Here is an 18,928-nt window from a genome sequence, read left to right as displayed (position 1 = left end):
CCTAAATTTGTTGTCCCTCCTCGCTCTGCTGTCCTCCCTCTTCCTCTTTTTCTGACTCCCGTGCTACTGGTGATGAAGATAACTCCCTTAAGTTTTCTGTCTTCTTCATAAAGAACTGCTCTATCTTGGTCTGAGTGGTTTTCTTCTTTCTGTTCTGCAGCATCAAGTTGTAACAATTTAGATCTACCATCACTTTCCTGGTCAAATTTTGTCCGAAAATGAGCCAAATTGCTCAGAATGGGGCCAAACTTCATTTTCGAATATTATAGTTTGAATAAAACCAGTTTAAACAACAGATGAATATAAAATTGTATTTATGCATAAACTGCCACACACGGTCTATCAGCTCGGGACTGTCCAAGGCGCGCGCGGCTAATTTGAAACCATCACATACGTGAAAAGTCGCGTTGAATCGAGAAACCCTTGTTAGTCAAACGAATCTCCTTAAATATTTGCTCGTGTTAAAACGAAAAAGCGTGTTTTAAACTCGTTTTAGTTAAGAGGTAACTGTGTATATATATATATATATATATATATATATATATATATATATACTGCCAGACACCATAATCCCATAAGGGGTGGCCATATGACTTTGAGTTATTTGTTTTACTGGGAGGGGCACTAATCCTCCACCAACCCACTTGTTGACATGTAGGAAGCATGTATAGTTGGTTATATGCTTACCACCCTGTGTTGTAAATGGTTTCTTGGCTTACAGGAAACCATTTGACTTGTCACTCAATGTAAAGCCACCTTTAAAGGAAAGAAAAGCAATACGAAGTGACAGGTAAGATGAGAGAAATAGGAAGAGAGGAGGGCAGGAACAGGAAAAGAATTATAAAGGCTAGGGAAGAAGTAGAGAGCACTACATCAAGTGAGTGTATGTTGGTTGCCACCACCTACCACTAATGGGAGGAATGTTATGAATGTTATGAGAATAAGTGATAGGATACTGGTAGAGAAAATTTTGTTCGGTGGAATTATGACTGCAATTTTATCAGCATTGGTATGGAGGATGATCAGACAGTGGTTTTGAAAGGGGACTTAAATGGTCATGTACATGAAGCAGCTCAAGGTTATGAAGGAATACATGGGGGAAGTGCGTTTGGTATAAGGAATGTGGAAGGGGAAAGGATACTCAAGTTTAGAGAGGCAACAAACGTGACTGTGTGCAACACACATTTTAGGAAAAGAGAGAGCAAGTTAATAGATTATTTTCTGGTTAGGAGGGCTGATAGGAGGTTAGTGAGGGATGTTAAAGTTATAGGAAGCAAGGGGTGTGTGCAGCAGAACAAACTATTGATTTGTGATATGGTGCTTAAGGAATGAGTGATAAAAATGAGGACTTATGTACCTAGAACGAAAATATGGAAGCTGGAAAACCAAGTAGTAAGGGATGCCTTCTATAGCAAGATGAGGAGAGTGGTGGAGGAACAGGAAGCCACAGACAGCAGCGTTAATGAACAGTACAGAGCCCTTAAGGGCAACCTCTTGAGAGTTACTGATGTGATATATGGTTGGACAAGAGGCCCACCACGACATAAAGTAACTTGGTGGTGGGATGAGGGTGTAGAAGCTGCAGTTAAGGAGAAAAGAAGGCTTTTCCAGGAATGGAGGAATGGTGGTAACAAGAAGGAACACTTTGCTGCCAAGTGTAGGGCTAGAAGAGGGGTATACAAGGCGAAGTCTGAGTCACAGAGACTTTTACTTGATAACCTAAATCACAGGGAAAAGAAAAATATGATATTTAAGGTGGCAAATCAGATGAACAGAAGGAAGTTTAGGGTATCATTTGATATCCGTGGGGTTAATTTTGTTTCAGTTAGGCAAATAATATGTGGTTCCTTTTCGTTGGTATACTCTTTCATCTCTGATAATTTAGATACCATTTCATCTACTGACTAAGAGGGTGTATGTAGGTGAGGGAGAGGGAGGGGTTGACCAAGGATGAGGTGGAGGGATGGAGTTGAGAGGTATATGAGGGAGGGGGGGGTGAGTTGGGGGGAGGGGAGTCAAATGGTGGGCGACAGAGTGACTTGGAGGCGTATTGTCTGCGGCCACCCTTTGCGGGATTAGGGCGTCGGGCTATAGATAGATAGATAGAAATCAGATGAAGAGGGATAATCGGGATATTATAGGTGAGCAGTGTGTGAAGAATGATGAAAGAAGGGTAGTGGAGAACAGTGGAGATATTAAAGATGCATGGAGAGAGCATTATAGCCAGTTGTTGAATGACAAGTTTGACTGGGACAGGGAAGGTTTGGAGCCAGCAGATCCAGTGTTTGGCCCTTGGCCTTTGATTGACGCTGCTACTGTGAGTGAAGCAATAGGCAGGATGCAGGTGGGGAAGGCACCAGGTGTGTCTGGGTTGACTGCCGAAATGTTGAAGGCCTCCGGAGATATAGGGGAGAGGTTAGTCACTGACATGATAAATATGATTATATATAAGTGTGTTGTCCCAGATGACTGGTTGAAGAGTGTAACTGTAAACGTGTACAAAGGGAAGGGTGATGCCCTGGAAAGAGGAAATTATAGATATAGAGGTTTAAAGCTTTTAGATCATATAATGAAGGTAATGGAGAGAGTTTAGAAGGTATGATTAGAGAAAGAGTGAATATTGATGAGATGCAGTTTTTTATGCCAGGCAGGGGGACCACTGATGCCGTATTCACTGTTCGACAGCTTCAGGAAAAATATACTGGAAAGAAAAGGGATCTGTATTTTGTTTTTGTTGATTTAGAAAAGGCCTTTGACAGTCCCTAGAGAGGTGATGAAGTGGACAACGAGAAAGCTTGGGTTAAAGGAGTGGCTGGTTAGGGTGGTTATGGCCATGTATGTAGGTGCTCGCACACAGGTATGAGAATGCACATTTGAGTGATGAGTTTTCCGTGAATGTTGGTGTGCATTAGGGGTCATTTTGAGTCCCACGTTGTTTATCACGGTACCTGAAGCCCTCTCACGTGACTTCAGAAACGTACTCCCGTGGGAGATGATGTATGCTGATGATTTGGTGTTGACTGCAGAGAATGAAAGGGAGGCAGAGGAAAGATTTAGGAAGTGGATAGATGGTATGGGGCACAAGGGCTTAAGGGTAAATGCAGATAAAACAAAGTGATGATATCTGGGGTTGGTGGCAGTATTGTCAAAGACAAGGGAGAGTGGCCATGTGCAGCTTGCCACAAGAGCGTGGGAAGTAATTCCATCTTGTGCAGTGTTTGTGATATATGGGTGCACAAGAGATGCAGTGATATCAGAGGTAGACTGCGAGATAATGCTGATTTTATGTATGCGGCGTGTCGAGGAGCGCAGGTGGAGATTGTCAGGCATGAAAGGACTGAACTTGCTGGTGAGTCTCTTGAGTGTGTGGAAGAGTTTTGTTATTTGAGAGACATGTTATGTGCTGGAGGTGGGGCTGGAGCTAGCTGTGTGGCTAGGGTGAGAAGTGGTTGGAAGAAGTTTGGGGAGCTGTTGCCTCTCCTGACGCTGAGGGGGCTCTCCCTACGTGCTAGGGGGTCTTTGTATGCAGCATGTGTTAGGAGTGTGATGCTGTATGGCAGTGAGACCTGGGCAGTAAAGGAAGAGGATATTCGCAGGCTCAAACATACAGAAATGACAATGATTAGGTGGATGTGCAGTGCATCCTTGTGTGCAAGGTCTGGGGGGGCTGGGTTTACGATGGAAGAGTTGAGAGGTAGGATGGGACTGAAGTGAATTGAAGTGATGAGGAGAGGTGGACTGAGATTGTGAGGTAGGAAGGGACTGGATTGTATTGGTGTTGTGATGAGGAGAGGCAGATTGAGATGGTTTGGGCATGTGGAGAGGATGGGGGATGATAATTGGGTGCAGAAGGTGAGAAGTGTTAATATTTGGGGTGGGGTTGCGAGGGGTAGACCGAGATAGACGTGGGACAAGGTTATTAAGTGTGACCTCAGGGATAAGGGACTGAACAGGGAGGCGCAAAAGATCGTGCAGCATGGAAAGCCGCCATTAGGTGACCAAGGCCGACGCATGCAAGCATGTTGGAACCTTCAAAAACGAACAAACGAATATATATACAGTATATCTATCCATCCATCCATCATCCAATCCTACGTTGCCCCATGAGGAGAATAGATGCCCCAGGCTAGGCAAGTGGGTCCTGACATTTAAGATGAGAGTGACCAGCCTCACTCACCCCTGAGTGGCATTAGGTGAGCAATAAACCACAACCACCCCTTGGATAAAAACCTTCACCGGCTCAATCCAATTGGAGCCGTAAGTGGTGAGGGTAATTACCCACTAAACCACCAGGCACCATAATTTGATTATATGGTTACCACGCAGTGTAATAAATGGTTTCCTGGTGTACAGGAAACCATTTGGCTTGTCACTCTGTGTAAAGTCACCCACAGGCAGAAGGAACAGGAAAAAATGAATAAAAGAAAGACAGAAGAGGGAGTGTATAGTCATCCATAGGCAGAAAGACGAGGAAACACTGAAGATATATATATTTATATATATATATACCGTACTTCGTGGGGTGGAAGACGCACTTTTTTGTCTCAAAATCATCTTCAAATATCCCCATGCATCCTTGGAGGCGAGACTACCTTGGCTCCATTTAGAAGAATCACTTATACAGAGAATCACCTCACTGTTTGCAGTCAAGTATTTTTTTTAGAGTATAAACACCTTTGATTTATTGTAAAAAGTTACATTCACTTGTGTATATACTCAGATTTTACGATTAGAAACACCCAAGCTTAAGAAAAAATCTAGAGTTTGTTTACAACTGGCCATGTGACGGTCTGGGGGTTTAACGGTATAGCAGTTTAGCAATTTAGCATCTAGCATACACACTGCTTTAGCAGGCTAACATGATCACTGGTGAACTCCCTGCTAACCTCCTGAAATGCAGTCATGATCACTTTGCTTGCCATCCATTCAGTAGCTTGTAAGAGAATCATACTGGAGATGTTGGCTAGCTTGACTTTTGTTGAGTCATTGTAAGAGACGTCTGTCTCATATGGAAATTCAATAACCCTTGTTTGGCTGGCTTCTCTTACTGATATTTTGTTTCATTAGAGACAAGAATATAACAGAAGGAAACAGTTTTATATTACCGTTACTGAAAAACGGGAAAAACAACTGCAACATTAAACAGTACTGTCTGAAATTACAGCTTTTTAGCAGTTTAGCAGTATAGCAGTTTAGCACCTAGCTTTCCCCCAACTCTCAGAACATGATCACTTCTGAACCCCTTGCTAACCTTCAGAAGGGCAATAATGATCACTTCACTTGCTATGCAATCACTGACTAGCAAGGGAATCATATTGGAGATGTTGGCTAGCTTGACTTTTGTTGAGTCATTGTAACAGACGTCTGTCTCATATGGAAATTCAATAACCCTTGTTTGGCTGGCTTCTCTTACTGACATTTTGTTTCAATAGAGACAAGAATATAATAGAAGGAAAAAGTTTTATATTACCGTTACTGAAAAACGGGAAAAACCACTGCAACATAAAACAGTACTGTCTGAAATTACAGCTTATTAGCAGTTTAGCAATTTAGCACCTAGCGTTCCCTCAACTCTCAGAACATGATCACTTCTGAACCCCTTGCTAACCTTCAGAAGGGCAATGATGATCACTTGCTATCCAATCACTAACTAGCAAGGGAATCATATTGGAGATGTTGGCTATCATGACTTTTGTTGAGTCATTGTAACAGACGTCTGTCTCATATGGAAATTCAAAAATTCTTGTTAGGCTGGCATCTCTTACTGATATTTTGTTTCATTCGATACAAGAGCATCATAGAAGGGAGCAGTCTTATATTACTGTTAGTGAAAAATGGGAAAAAGTTGCAACATTAAATAATACTTCCCGAAATTACAGCATTATTAGCGGTTTAGCAATTTAGCAGTTTAGTGCCTGGCGATATGGAAATTCAATCACCCCATGTTAGGATGGCTTCTGGTACTTTTAGGGTACATAAAAAGGTGTAAACATTCCTTGTAATTGATTTTTGAAAACATGGTTGTGTTGTTTGATTCTAAAGTTCTCACATGCAGGCATTTGTTTTGGAGATATAGTGTATTCCTTCACTTAATGCCCTTTGTATTTTCTTAAGTGAATGAAAGAACTGGTTTTATTGAGTTTTGTTTTTTTAAGTTCACTTCACGAAAAATAATACTTATTTCTATATACTGATAAGTATGTAGTGTACTTTAATAGAGATGAACATCACGTCTCAAATTACTTTACTAAAGGAATCGGACACTTCATATTTCATAAACAAACCGGTAGTGTTAAGATGGCGTCGTGGTATGGATAACATTTTATAAGGAAGGGGTTGTTTGTTTGTTTTCTTGTCTTGTACCCTTCTTTTACATAAAAATAAAGACACGAAACATATATATACAGTACTGAAGAGAGACTCTAATGTGTTACGATAGTGTCATGGAATGAAGTAACATTATGTAAGGAAGGGGTTGTTTGTTTTCATTTTTCATTTTACATAAAAATAAAGAAACCAGACAGATATACAGTACTGAACAGAGGTTCTGAAAGGTAAGTGTGTATTTTAGTGAAAAATACTCATACCAAGCAACCTTTCTGTAGTCTTAGTCAAGCCATACTTTTTTCCTCAGAGCTTCCCTTCCAGAATTAGGGTGCGTCTTTCACACTGCAGCATCTAACATGCCACGAAGTACGGTATATATATATATATATATATATATATATATATATATATATACACACACACAGCAAGACCTCACTCTAACTGACTAATTGGGGCCCAAACCATTCCGAAAAATGCGAAATTCCGATAAAAGTGACATCTGGACTTCCCCCTGCTAACCCAGACTTTTTCCGATATATCAGACATTAGTCCGGATAGCATGAAGTTTTTAAACTGTTTTGACTACCTTTGCAGTACTGTACTGTGTTATAACTTTACTACACTAATCAAATGGTGTAATATATATAATAATACTGTACTGTACACTGACAAACATGTCAATTATTTACTTTATTGTGGTGAGCATAGCTGAAGTGGTCAGGCAGTCTGGACTGCTTCTGGCTTTATCGGACTTTTTCCGATATATAGGAATTAAGTCCGATAGCTCCTCGAGACCGATAAAAGCGAATTCCAGTCTACTGAAGTGCGTTATATCAAGGTTTTACCATACACACACACACACACACGCACACACACATATATATATATATATACTGTATATACATACAGGTAAGCCCTTAATTCACGCGAGGGTTACATTCCCAGACCCTTCCCGTATGTAGTAAATTTGCGTACATGTTCTGCCCTTGTGTGCATATAATTACGCATGTCTACTAATTATATTACATCTGAATAATACTGTTTATGCACTACATACACCTTATAAACTAGCATAAAGTATGAAAAACAACAAAAATGTAAGAAATTTAACACTGAAACCTGACAAGCACAGGCGTAGGTGGAGACACTTCAGCAGTCTGGTGCACAAGCCCTCACTGCCTCCCATATGCTACATTCTGCCTTCTTTATTGTCCAAACAGTTGACTCATTCACCCCAAACATACGGTTCCAAGCCAGTTCACAGGCATAGGTGGAAACAGTTTAGCACAGTCTGGTGCACTGGCCCTCACTACCTCCCGTATGCTACGTTCTGCCTTCTTTACTGTAGGAACAGTTGACTCACCCCAAACACACGGTTCCAAGACAATTCACCATGAAGTCAATTCACCATCAAATCATGGACGATTCCCTGTCATTCTATAAATATACTTATTATTGATTAATTAATACTTTAATAACTAATTTTCAGGAGGATTTTATAACTCATATAAGTAAAAAACTAGTGTACTGTACTTGCTAAATAAACTGGTATGTAAATAAATGACGGGGAATCGTCCTGATGGAGAATTGTCGTTGAAATTCCTCCCTTAAGTTTGTCCAACACAACTTTCTCTGTCAGCAACATCACATTACAGTTCATTTTGGTGTGTTACCACATGCATCACTAGCATTACGCTTAGGCCCCATGTTGGCAGACAAGGCATGCAATCACTGGAAGGCAGAAAAATAAGCCACAAATTACGATTCGCGAGTCAAGCATGGTTCGACCGTCAGATTCAAACTGACTGTGTGGTGTGTGGTAGACCTCCCCCCCCCCACACACACACACACACATATGTATGCACACGGGCAGCAGGTAGGCATTTTTATATTTTATTTATTTCTCTTGTATATTAAAATTATTTATTTGAATACTATAATTTTATGTTTTGATTATTGTACAAAAAATTCGTGGATAACCGAAATCGCATGAAAAAAGTTCGCGTGAATTAAGGGCTTACCTGTATATATATATATATATATATTGATGTAGTACTGCCTACTTCTTCCTTAGGCTGTATCATTCTTTTTCTGTGCCTGTCCTCCTCTCTTCCTATTTCTCCCATCTTTCCTGTCACTTCTTATCGCTTTTCTTTCCTTTACAGGTGGCTTTACATTGAGTGACAAGCCAAATGGTTTCCTGTAAGCCAAGAAACCATTTACAATGCTGGGTGGTAACCATATAACCAAACCATACGTGCTCCCTACGTGTCAACAAGTGGGTTGGTGGAGGGTTAGTGCCCCTCCCCGTAAAACAAATAACTCAAAGTCAAATGGCCACCCCTTATGGGATTATGGCATCTGGCAATAGATATACTGTATATATATATATATATATATATATATATATATATATATATATATATGTATTTATATATATATCCAGTATATATATATATACACTCAACCCTCGGCTATCACAGGTTCCGCTACAGCGTATCCTGCTATCACGCCTATATAAAAAACTACCCAAATACCTTTATCATGCACTAAATGCCTGCTAACGCACACAGCAAATGTTCAAAAATTTCAAAAAGGCCAGGCTCCAGTGCTCCCCCCAGCCAACAAAAGCTTCACTCCGTGATTGGTTGTGTGACGTCAGTGCCAGCCGAGCGCTGATTGGCCGCCCGACCGAGGCTCCTGCCCGCCAAACCATTCAAGTGCACGCCCTCAGATCGTGAACAGTGATAGCGAGAACAATAACCTTTTTTATTATATGACCATGGCCAACATACCCCCTCCCCGTCCCCCTACCATCACACAACATAATTCTGCGGCACCTGGCAAGGAAATAAAGAAGAGGAAGAACCTAAGTTATGCAGATAAACTGGAAATGTGAAGCTTATAGAGAATGGCGAGACCAAGCGAAGTGTGGGGAAGAAACATAACATCAATGAATCAACTGTGAGGGGTATTTATAAGAATCGTGATCACATCATAAAACATGCTCATTTTTAGACTATTACATATTAATATGTGGTACAAAAAAGGTATCTTAGGGGTAAATATTGAGGTCATGGCACCAATTAGAATTATTACCATAAGTTCTTCAATTCAGCTATCACGGTTTCGGCTATAGCGCAGCCACAGCGGGACCAATTGGGAGTGATAGCCGAGGGTTGAGTGTATATAGTAATCTCTCAAATAACGCGAGGGTTAGGTTCCTGGAGAGGTCGCATTAGTTAAAAATGCATCATTTAAACATAATTTTCCCATAAGAAACAATGGTAATATTGGGGGTTACATTCCTGGACTCTGGGAAAGTCTACCCATTTGGGGAGCTAAGCTACTTTAAACTTAAAAGCAACAATATTAATTTGAAAGAAAATCCACGTTAAAAACAAAAACAGTATATTTGGGGAGAAATAAACAATATTTGAGCCCTAGTTGGGCTGAAGCGTTGTTTACTTCTCCCCAAATACATACTGTATTTGTTCTTTACGTGGATTTTCTTTCAATTCTGCTTCATTCACAGCATTGTGAAAGTTCGTCAACATTATTAATGCATTAGTAGGCCATAAAAACACTACAGTAAAAGCAACATTTTCATTACAGTAAGTAGGTCACAAACAATAACAACACACAGCCTCACTTCATCTACGCATCACTCGTCGTCTGCGGCTGTCCCTCCACCCCCCTCTCCCCCACCTCCAGCCCCTCCCCGCCCTAAATTTGTTGTCCCTCCTTGCTCTGCTGTCCTTCCTCTTCCTCTTCTTCTGACTCCCGTGCTATTGGTGATGAAGATAACTCCCTTAAGTTTTCTGTCTTCTTCATAAAAAACTCTTTCAGCATTGCAATATACACAAGACAACTTGGGTGTCGCCGTGTGGAAAATATAAAAATCAGATTGATCACATCGCTATCAGTAGGAGGCATAGAAGTTCTCTGCTAGATGTTCATGTTAAACGGGGAGCGGATATTGGTAGTGACCATCAACTCAGCATTGCAAAAATAAGGTTTAAACTTAAAAATCAGAGGAAGGAAAAATCTGGTGTTGGTAGATACGATATTGTTAAGCTTAGAAGGGAAGGAGAAGAAAAGGAGGAATTCAGATTAGAATGCAGAAATAGATTTTTGGTGTTGGAAACGTTGGAAGAGGGGGAGAGAAGTGTAGATGAGATGTGGGAGGATGTGAACAAAGTTTTGCATGAGACTGCTGAATGTACGATTGGAAGGAGACATAGATTCAGGAGAAAGAAATGGATATCAGAGGAAACGTGGGATATGATAAAAAGGAGAGGTGAGGCTAAATTGAGGAGTGAGATGCAATCCGTTGATGAACGAGAGATTGAATTAGCAAGAGCTGCGTACTGGAGTTTGAATTCAGAAGTAAGAAGGTTAGCTAGGAGAGATAAAAGAAGATGTGTGGATGAAAAGGTTGCAGAGACTGAAATCTCAATAAACAAAAATGATGGACAGAGTCAAAGAATAGCATATGAATCGATTAGAGAACTGAGTGGTAATGCAGGTAAACGCAAGGAAATACCAGTTAGAGACAGGGAAGGAAATTTATTGACCAAAGATGGAGATATTAAAAATAGATGGAAAGAGCATTTTCAGACAGTTCTTAACAGACCAATACCACCAGAAGAGGATATACCGTCTGCTCAGGAAGATTTAAATATAGAAACAGGAGAGTTGAGGCTTGCAGAAGTGGAGAAAGCAGTAAAACAGTTAAAGAATAACAAGGCACCAGGGGAGGATGGCTTATTTCCGGAAATGTTTAAAGTGGAGGGGGATAGATTAATAATGATCTTGACCAAGCTATTCAATAAGATATGGGTGACGGGGTTACTACCATCAGTTTGGAAGAATGGTGTAATTGTTAAAATTCCGAAGAAGGGAGACCTGAGTGAATGTGGTAATTGGAGAGGAATCTCTTTGTCACCGATAGCTTTGAAAGTTTTCAGTAGAGTGTTGTTAAATAGGTTGGAGCCAGTGGTTGAGGGTATTCTGAGGGATGAACAGGCTGGTTTTAGAAAGGGACGTGGTTGCAATGATCATATCTTTATAGTTAGGCATTTGATGCAGCAAGTTAATGAAATGAGAGTACCGTTAAGTCTTTGTTTTGTTGATTTTGAAAAGGCTTTTGATAGTGTTTCGAGAGAGACTATGGGGAAGATCATGAGACATTATGGAATACCAGAGGAGTTTGTGAGGGTCATTATGAACATGCATGGGGACACATTTTGTAAAGTGATGGTTGATGGTTGTCTGAGTGATTCGTTTGAAGTCAAGTCCAGAGTAATTCAAGGTGGTGTTCTATCGCCTTTATTATTTATATTGGTCATTGATTACATTATGAAACGTGTTGGAACAGAAACCAGTGCAGGTATACTTTGGGGAGAGAACAGGAAACTTTTGGATTTAGATTATGCAGATGATATAGTTTTGATTTGTGATGGGCCAGAAGAGATGCAGAGAGTGTTGGACTGTTTGGTGAGTGAAGGTCGCAAGGTGGGTTTGGTTATTAATTGTGGAAAAACTGAAATAATCAATATGAATATGGAAAATGCGCAGGAATGTGTAATTGGAGGTATGGTTGTAAAGCAAGTTGATAGGTTTAAATATTTAGGTACTTATTTAGCCAAGGATGGTTCTTTGAACTTTGAATTCGAGGAAAGGTTAAAGAAGGCTAATCAGGCAATGGGAATGCTTAAAAATATTTGGAATACAGTAATAACAATTTTTCTGTTCATACAAAAATCAAACTTTACAAGGTAATGGTTAGGAGTATCTTAATTTATGGACATGAGTCTTGGTACAGCACAGTGACTATGGAAAATAAATTCTTGGTGTTTGAAAATAAAGCACTTAGAAGACTATTAGGAGTTAAGTGGTGGGAAAGGATACCAAATAGTAGAATTAAAGAAATACCGGGAGTGCAGCCGATCGATGAATATGTTAGATTCTCACGATGGAAGTGGCTAGGACATGTGTATAGGAGACAGGGAATAGTACGAGGTACACCAGGGTGGGTGGCACTTGGTAGGAGAGGTAGAGGAAGGCCAAAAGAGACGTGGGTGAGGACAATGAGACAGGAAGCTGGAGATGAGTGTTGGGGAGATCTTGAGGAGTTAGCACAAGATAGGATGTGGTGGTGTGAGTTCATCGAGGCCCTATGCATCCCCGAGGGTGCCACAGGAAATGATTGACTGATTGATTGATCATAAAAAACTGCTCTATCTTGGTCTGAGTGGTTTTCTTCTTTCTGTTCTGCAGCATCAAGTTGCAACAGTTTAGATCTACCATCACTTTCCTGGTCAAATTTTGTCCGAAAATGAGCCAAATTGCTCAGAATGGGGCCAAACTTCATTTTCAAGTATTATAGTTTGAATAAAACCGGTTTAAGCAACAGGCAAATAAAAAATTGTTTATATCCATAAACTGCCACACACGGACTATCAGCTCGGGACTGTCCAAGGCGCGCGTGGCTAATTTGAAACCATCATGTACGTGTACAGTTGAGTTAAATCGAGAAACCCTTGTTAGTTAAACATATCTCCATAAATATTTGCTCATGTTAAAACAAAAACGCGTTTTTTAAACTCACGTTAGTTGAAAGGCAATTGTATATATATCTCTCTATCTAAAGCCCGACGCCCTAATTCCGCAAAGGGTGGCCGTAGACAAAACGCCTCCAAGTCGCGCTGTCACCCTCCATTTCACTACCCTCCCCACAACTCACTCCCCCCTCCCTCATATACCTTTCAAGTCCATCCCTCCACCTCATCCTCGGTCTACCCCTCCCTCTCCCTCCCTCCACTTCACCTACATACACCCTCTTAGTCAGTCGTTCATTCTCCATTCTCTCCACATGCCCAAACCACCTCAGTGTATTTCTCCTAATCTTCTCAACCACATCCACATCCACCCCACAACGTTCCCTCACGTCTTCATATATATATATATACAGTACTCGTCAGAAGTATTCAGCGTTGTCCGCCGGGCGCGCAATACTTATGGCCCAAAAAGAATCACCCATTTTTGGGGGTAAGAATTGAGCCACAAGTTTGAGCTCCGAGCATGACGTCACGGTAGCCTGAGGCCTTCCGACACGCTGGTTGGTTCCCGCCTCAGTCGCCCACGGGCTGCCTGAGAGAGAGGAACTCCACCGAGTGTCCCTCTCAAATTGCGCCATTTTTTACCGAGTGTCCCGCAGTGTTTTGGCCTTTAAAACTTTGTTATGGCACCTACCCGTGAACTATCGAGTGAAATCATATCCCAGATCATTGCTCTAAAGGAGGCAGGCCACCAGACAAAGGAAATTAGTGAATTGGTTGGTGTGGCACGATCGACAGTGCGTCGTTGGTGTGCGCGGTTTCGGGAGGAAAACAGTGGTGAAGTTCCCACAAAGAAATCGAGGTCTGGTAGGCCTAGGAAAACTTCCCCAAGGTCTGTTAATGTTTTAAGACGTGCAGTGGAGTTTAATCCTCGTGTGAGTGCAAGGAAAATTAAGGAGAGCAACCCAGAAGTGTTTGGTGAGGTGTCAGTGAGAACAGTGTCTCGTAGGGTGCATGAGCTTGGTTACACAAGTCACAGGCCTGTGAAAAAGCCTTTTCTCTCTAGCAGCCAGAGAATTCGTAGGCTTGCCTTTGCTAATAAATATCTAAACTGGGGTGAGGAGCAATGGTTGTCAGTGTTGTGGTCTGATGAGGCAACGTTTAGTGTTACCTGTAACAGAGGAGCACGCAAAGGTAGTGACCCACTTGACCCACGGTATGTAGAAAGCACAGTTAAACATCCTGATTCACTCATGGTATGGGGTTGTTTCTCAGGGAAGGGTTTGGGGAAGCTTGTTGTACTTCCCAAGAACCTCAGAGTGAATCAGGATGTTTACCTGGAGCTTCTGTGTGATCATTTACCAGACTCCTTTGAGCTAACAGGTGCACGAGTGTTTCAGCAGGACGGTGCACCTGCTCACAAGGCCAAATCGGTCACCAATTGGCTTCGTGACTGTGAGGTATCATTCATGACAGACTGGCCAGGAAATAGCCCAGACCTCAACCCGATTGAAAACCTCTGGTACCTCGTAAAGAAGAGTCTCCAAGGGAAGGACGTGAGCTCTCTGCCTAAGCTGGAAGCCGCCATTCGTGACTCCTGGGACAAAATACCGCTCCAGCACCTCAGGAGCCTCGCCCTTTCACTTCCAAGACGTCTCAGGTCCGTGAAGAAACGTAAAGGCTACCCTACGAAGCACTAAAGGTAAATAAAATGCATTATTTATATGTTTTTCAATGTTGAAAGGTTTGTTTCTCAGGAGGGACGCAGGGCGCTCCATACTTCTGTCAATCTCTGTATATATATATATATATATATATATATATATATATATATATATATATATATATATATATATACCTGTATATATATATACATATACATATATACATATATATATATATATATATATATATACCTGTATATATATATATATACATATATATATATATATACATATATATATATATATATATATATATATATATATATACTGTATATATATATATATATATATATATATACTGTATATATATATATATATATATATATATATATATATATATATATATATATATATATATATATATATATATACCTGTATATATATATACATATACATATATACATATATATATATATATATATATATATACCTGTATATATATATATATACATATATATATATATATACATATATATATATATATATATATATATATATATATACTGTATATATATATATATATATATATATATATACTGTATATATATATATATATATATATAATATATATATATTATATATATATAAAATATATATATATAATATATATATATATATATATATATATACCCCTGGGGGTAGGGGGGTTTCAAGAATACTCCCCCAGTATCCCTGCTTGTCGTACGAGGCGACTAAAAGGGTTGGTGGTGGGTTAGTGCCCCACCCCGTAAAAAGAACTAACTAAAAAAGCAAATAAAGCGCCTCGGACCCGGACGGACCATACGTTGACGACTAAGGAACGGACAAAGGACATTCTGAGAGTAGGAACGTGGAATGTGAGAGGAGTGAATGATGAAGTGAAAGAGAGAGAGATTGTCCAGGTGCTTGAGGATGCAAAAGTGGATATATGTGGATTGACTGAAACTAAATGGAAAGGTGAAAGGATGAGAGAATGGGAATACGGTGTAGGTATATGTGCGGGAGTCAGTGAGAATGAGAGGGCAAGAGAGGGAGTATGTCTGATGATAAGCAAGAAGTGGAAGGAGAATATAAGAGAGTATGGAACAGTGGGTGCAAGGATTGTATGGGTGAGGATGAAAGTAGGTATACAAGCATGGGCGATTGTATGTGTGTATGCTCCAACAGAGGATCGAGTGGCAAGAGTGAAAGATGAGTTTTGGGCGAGAGTAGAAGCATGTATGGACAAGTTTGAGAGGAGCGAGAGAGTGCTGTTGATTGGAGACATGAATGGCAAAGTCGGGAATGTACGAGTGGATGGAGTGGTTGGTCAGTGGGGTGTGCCAGCAGAAGTAGATGGGAATGGTAGTGCTTTGGTGGACATCAGTGCTGGTAAGGGGTTGGCAATAGCCAACACCTACTTTCGTCATAAGATGATCCACCGGTATACATGGAGAGTAATGAGGAGGATGGATGGTGAACTTGTTGAACGAAAGGCAATGATAGACTACGTGTGTGTGGATGAGCGAATGAGAAGACAAGTGTTGGATGCAAGGGTGTGGAGAGGGTGGGGGAATGGAGTCTCGGACCATCACTTAGTGATGGCCAAGGTAGAGCTGCAAAGAAAGTGGTTGAGGAGGCGAAGGGGAAGACAGGAGGAAACAGCTCCTGTGAGAAGAGTGGAGAAATTGCAAGATAGTGAGAAGAGGACAGAGTATAAGAGCATAGTGGAAGAAAGATTGGGAAGGTATGAGCTAGAGCAGATGGAAGGGGTGGAAGACGTATGTAAGATATTCACGGAAGAGATAAGCGCAGCGTGTGAGGTGGTTTGTGGAGTGAGGAGGAGATGCAAGGGTGTGCAAGGGACAGCATGGTGGAATGATGAGGTGAAACGAGCTGTGGAACAAAAGAATAAGGCATATGGTGAATGGTTGGCGAGTAGAGGTAGGGGAGAAGATGAGAGAGAGAAGAGAGAGGTATATGTGAGCAGGAGAAGGGAGGTTAAGAGACTGGTGAAGGAGAGTAAGAAGAAAGTGGATGAAGAGTTTGGGAGGAATCTGAGTGTGAAATGGAGGGAGAGTAAGAAATTGTTTTGGAAGGAGGTAAAGAAAGTAAGGATGTGTGAAAGGGGAAATAGTAGGGGAGTGAAAGATAGGAATAATAGATTGTTGGTAGAGAAGAGAGAGAAATTGAGGAGATGGAAGGAGCACTTTGAGGATTTGTTGAATGTAGAGAGTGAGAGCAGTGTGAGTATAAGTGGTTGGGGAATGGCTGGGAGAAGAAGAGATGAGAGGAGGGAGGAAGAGATCAGTAGGTCGGAAGTAGTGGAAGCGATGAAGAAGATTAAGCTGGGAAAGGCCCCAGGAATTGATGGAGTATGTGGTGAAATGCTTAGGTATGGGGGTGAGATTGTTGTGGAGTGGATATGGAAGTTGTGTAGATTGGCTTGGGAAGAGGGAAGGGTTCCAGAGGACTGGAAATCAGGTATAATTGTTCCTCTGTACAAAGGAAAAGGGAGAGAGAAGTATGTGGTAACCATAGGGGTATTTGCCTTCTTAGTGTGACTGGTAAAATATATGGTAGAATACTCATTGATAGGGTTAGGCATATGACAGAGGAGCTAGTTGGAGAAGAACAAGGGGGATTTAGGAAGGGAAAAGGGTGTGTAGATCAGATATTTGTTCTAAGATGTTTAGTGGAGAAGTATCTAGAGAAGGGAAGGAAAGTGTACGCTGCCTTCATGGACTTGGAGAAAGCTTATGACAGAATAGATAGGAAAGGTATGTGGAAGGTATTAAGAATATATGGAGTGGAGGGGAAATTGTTGAGTGCTGTGAAGAGTATGTACGAGGGAGCTAGGGCTACGGTGCGAGTGGATGGTGAGCTGAGTGAGTTCTTTGATCTCAATGTGGGACTGAAACAGGGGTGTGTAATGTCTCCATGGCTGTTTAATATATATATGGATGGGGTCGTAAAGGAGGTACAAGGTAGGGAAGTGGATGTGGGGGTGGCCCTAACGAATGAGGGTGAGATTTGGAAGCTTCCGGTGTTGCTGTTTGCTGATGATACAGTATTGTTGAGTGAAGATGAATGGGAGTTGCAAGGTTTGGTGAATGAATTTGGGACAGTGTGTAGGAGGAGGAAGCTGAAAGTTAATGTAAACAAAAGTAAAGTTATGGTGTTTGAGAGGAATGAAGTCACAGAGTGTGCAGTGAGGTTGGATGGTGAGGATATGGAGAATGTGAGTGCATTCAAGTACTTGGGTAGTGTGATGAGTAAGGATGGAACTTTGGGGGATGAAGTGCGTGAAAGGGTACAGCAGGGAAGGAAGGTTGTAGGCATGCTGAAAGCAGTGATGAGAAATAGGGAAGTGAGTATGGAAGTTAAGAAGTCTCTGCATGATGGTATTGTGATCCCTACCCTGACGTATGGAAGCGAGGCGTGGACCTTGCAAGAGGGGAACAAGTCAAGAGTGAGAGCAGTGGAAATGAGTTACTTGAGAGGAGCATGTGGAGTGACATGGAGGGACAGGTTGACGAATGAAGAAGTGAAGGAACGTTGTGGGGTAGATGTGGATGTGGTTGAAAAGATTAGGAGAAATACACTGAGGTGGTTTGGACATGTGGAGAGGATGGAGAGTGAAAGACTGACTAAGAGGGTGTATGTGGGTGAGGTGGAGGGAGGGAGAGGGAGGGGTAGACCGAGGATGAGGTGGAGGGATGGAGTTGAGAGGTATATGAGGGAGGGGGGTGAGTTGGGGGAGGGGAGTCAAATGGTGGGTGACAGAGTGACTTGGAGGCGTTTTGTCTGCGGCCACCCTTTGCGGGATTAGGGCGTCGGGCTATAGATAGATAGATAGATAGATATATATATATATATATATATATATATATATATATATATACATATATATATACATCTATATACATCTATATATATATATATAAATATATATATACTGTATATATATATATATATATATATATATATATATATATATATATATATATATATATACTGTATATATATATATATACATATATATATATATATATATATATATATATATATATATATATATATATACAGTAATCACTCCAATATCCGACGTAATAGAGCCATAGGTAGGTCCGGATATTGGTTCTGTCCGGATATTGGGCCCCAGCTTATGGACTTGTACTTATGGACCCTAACTCAGAGAAACACCTAAACAACTCCCTCTGGACATGCATAGCACCTATTTAAGACCCAAATCACACCAATAAGGCACATAAATGACTGAAATAAATGCAAAAGAAACATAAAATGAGGGTTTAGAAGGTTCATACAATAATAAACATTCTGGTGACTGGCTCC

General features: G+C 40.9%; 1 protein-coding gene across 2 annotated transcripts in view; it reads right to left on the bottom strand.

The window, feature by feature from the left end:
* The window catches only part of CSN4 (COP9 signalosome subunit 4), a 137,708-nt gene that overhangs the window by 27,851 nt on the left and 90,929 nt on the right, over positions 1–18,928 (bottom strand). The window lies entirely within an intron of this gene.

This window comes from Coenobita brevimanus, chromosome 108 (assembly GCF_032717465.1).
Source record: "Coenobita brevimanus isolate Jiangsu-jjx chromosome 108, ASM3271746v2, whole genome shotgun sequence".
NCBI classification, from domain to species: domain Eukaryota; kingdom Metazoa; phylum Arthropoda; class Malacostraca; order Decapoda; family Coenobitidae; genus Coenobita; species Coenobita brevimanus.
Note: the sequence above shows the minus strand (reverse complement) of the source record. Positions and strands in the feature narration are given on the sequence as shown.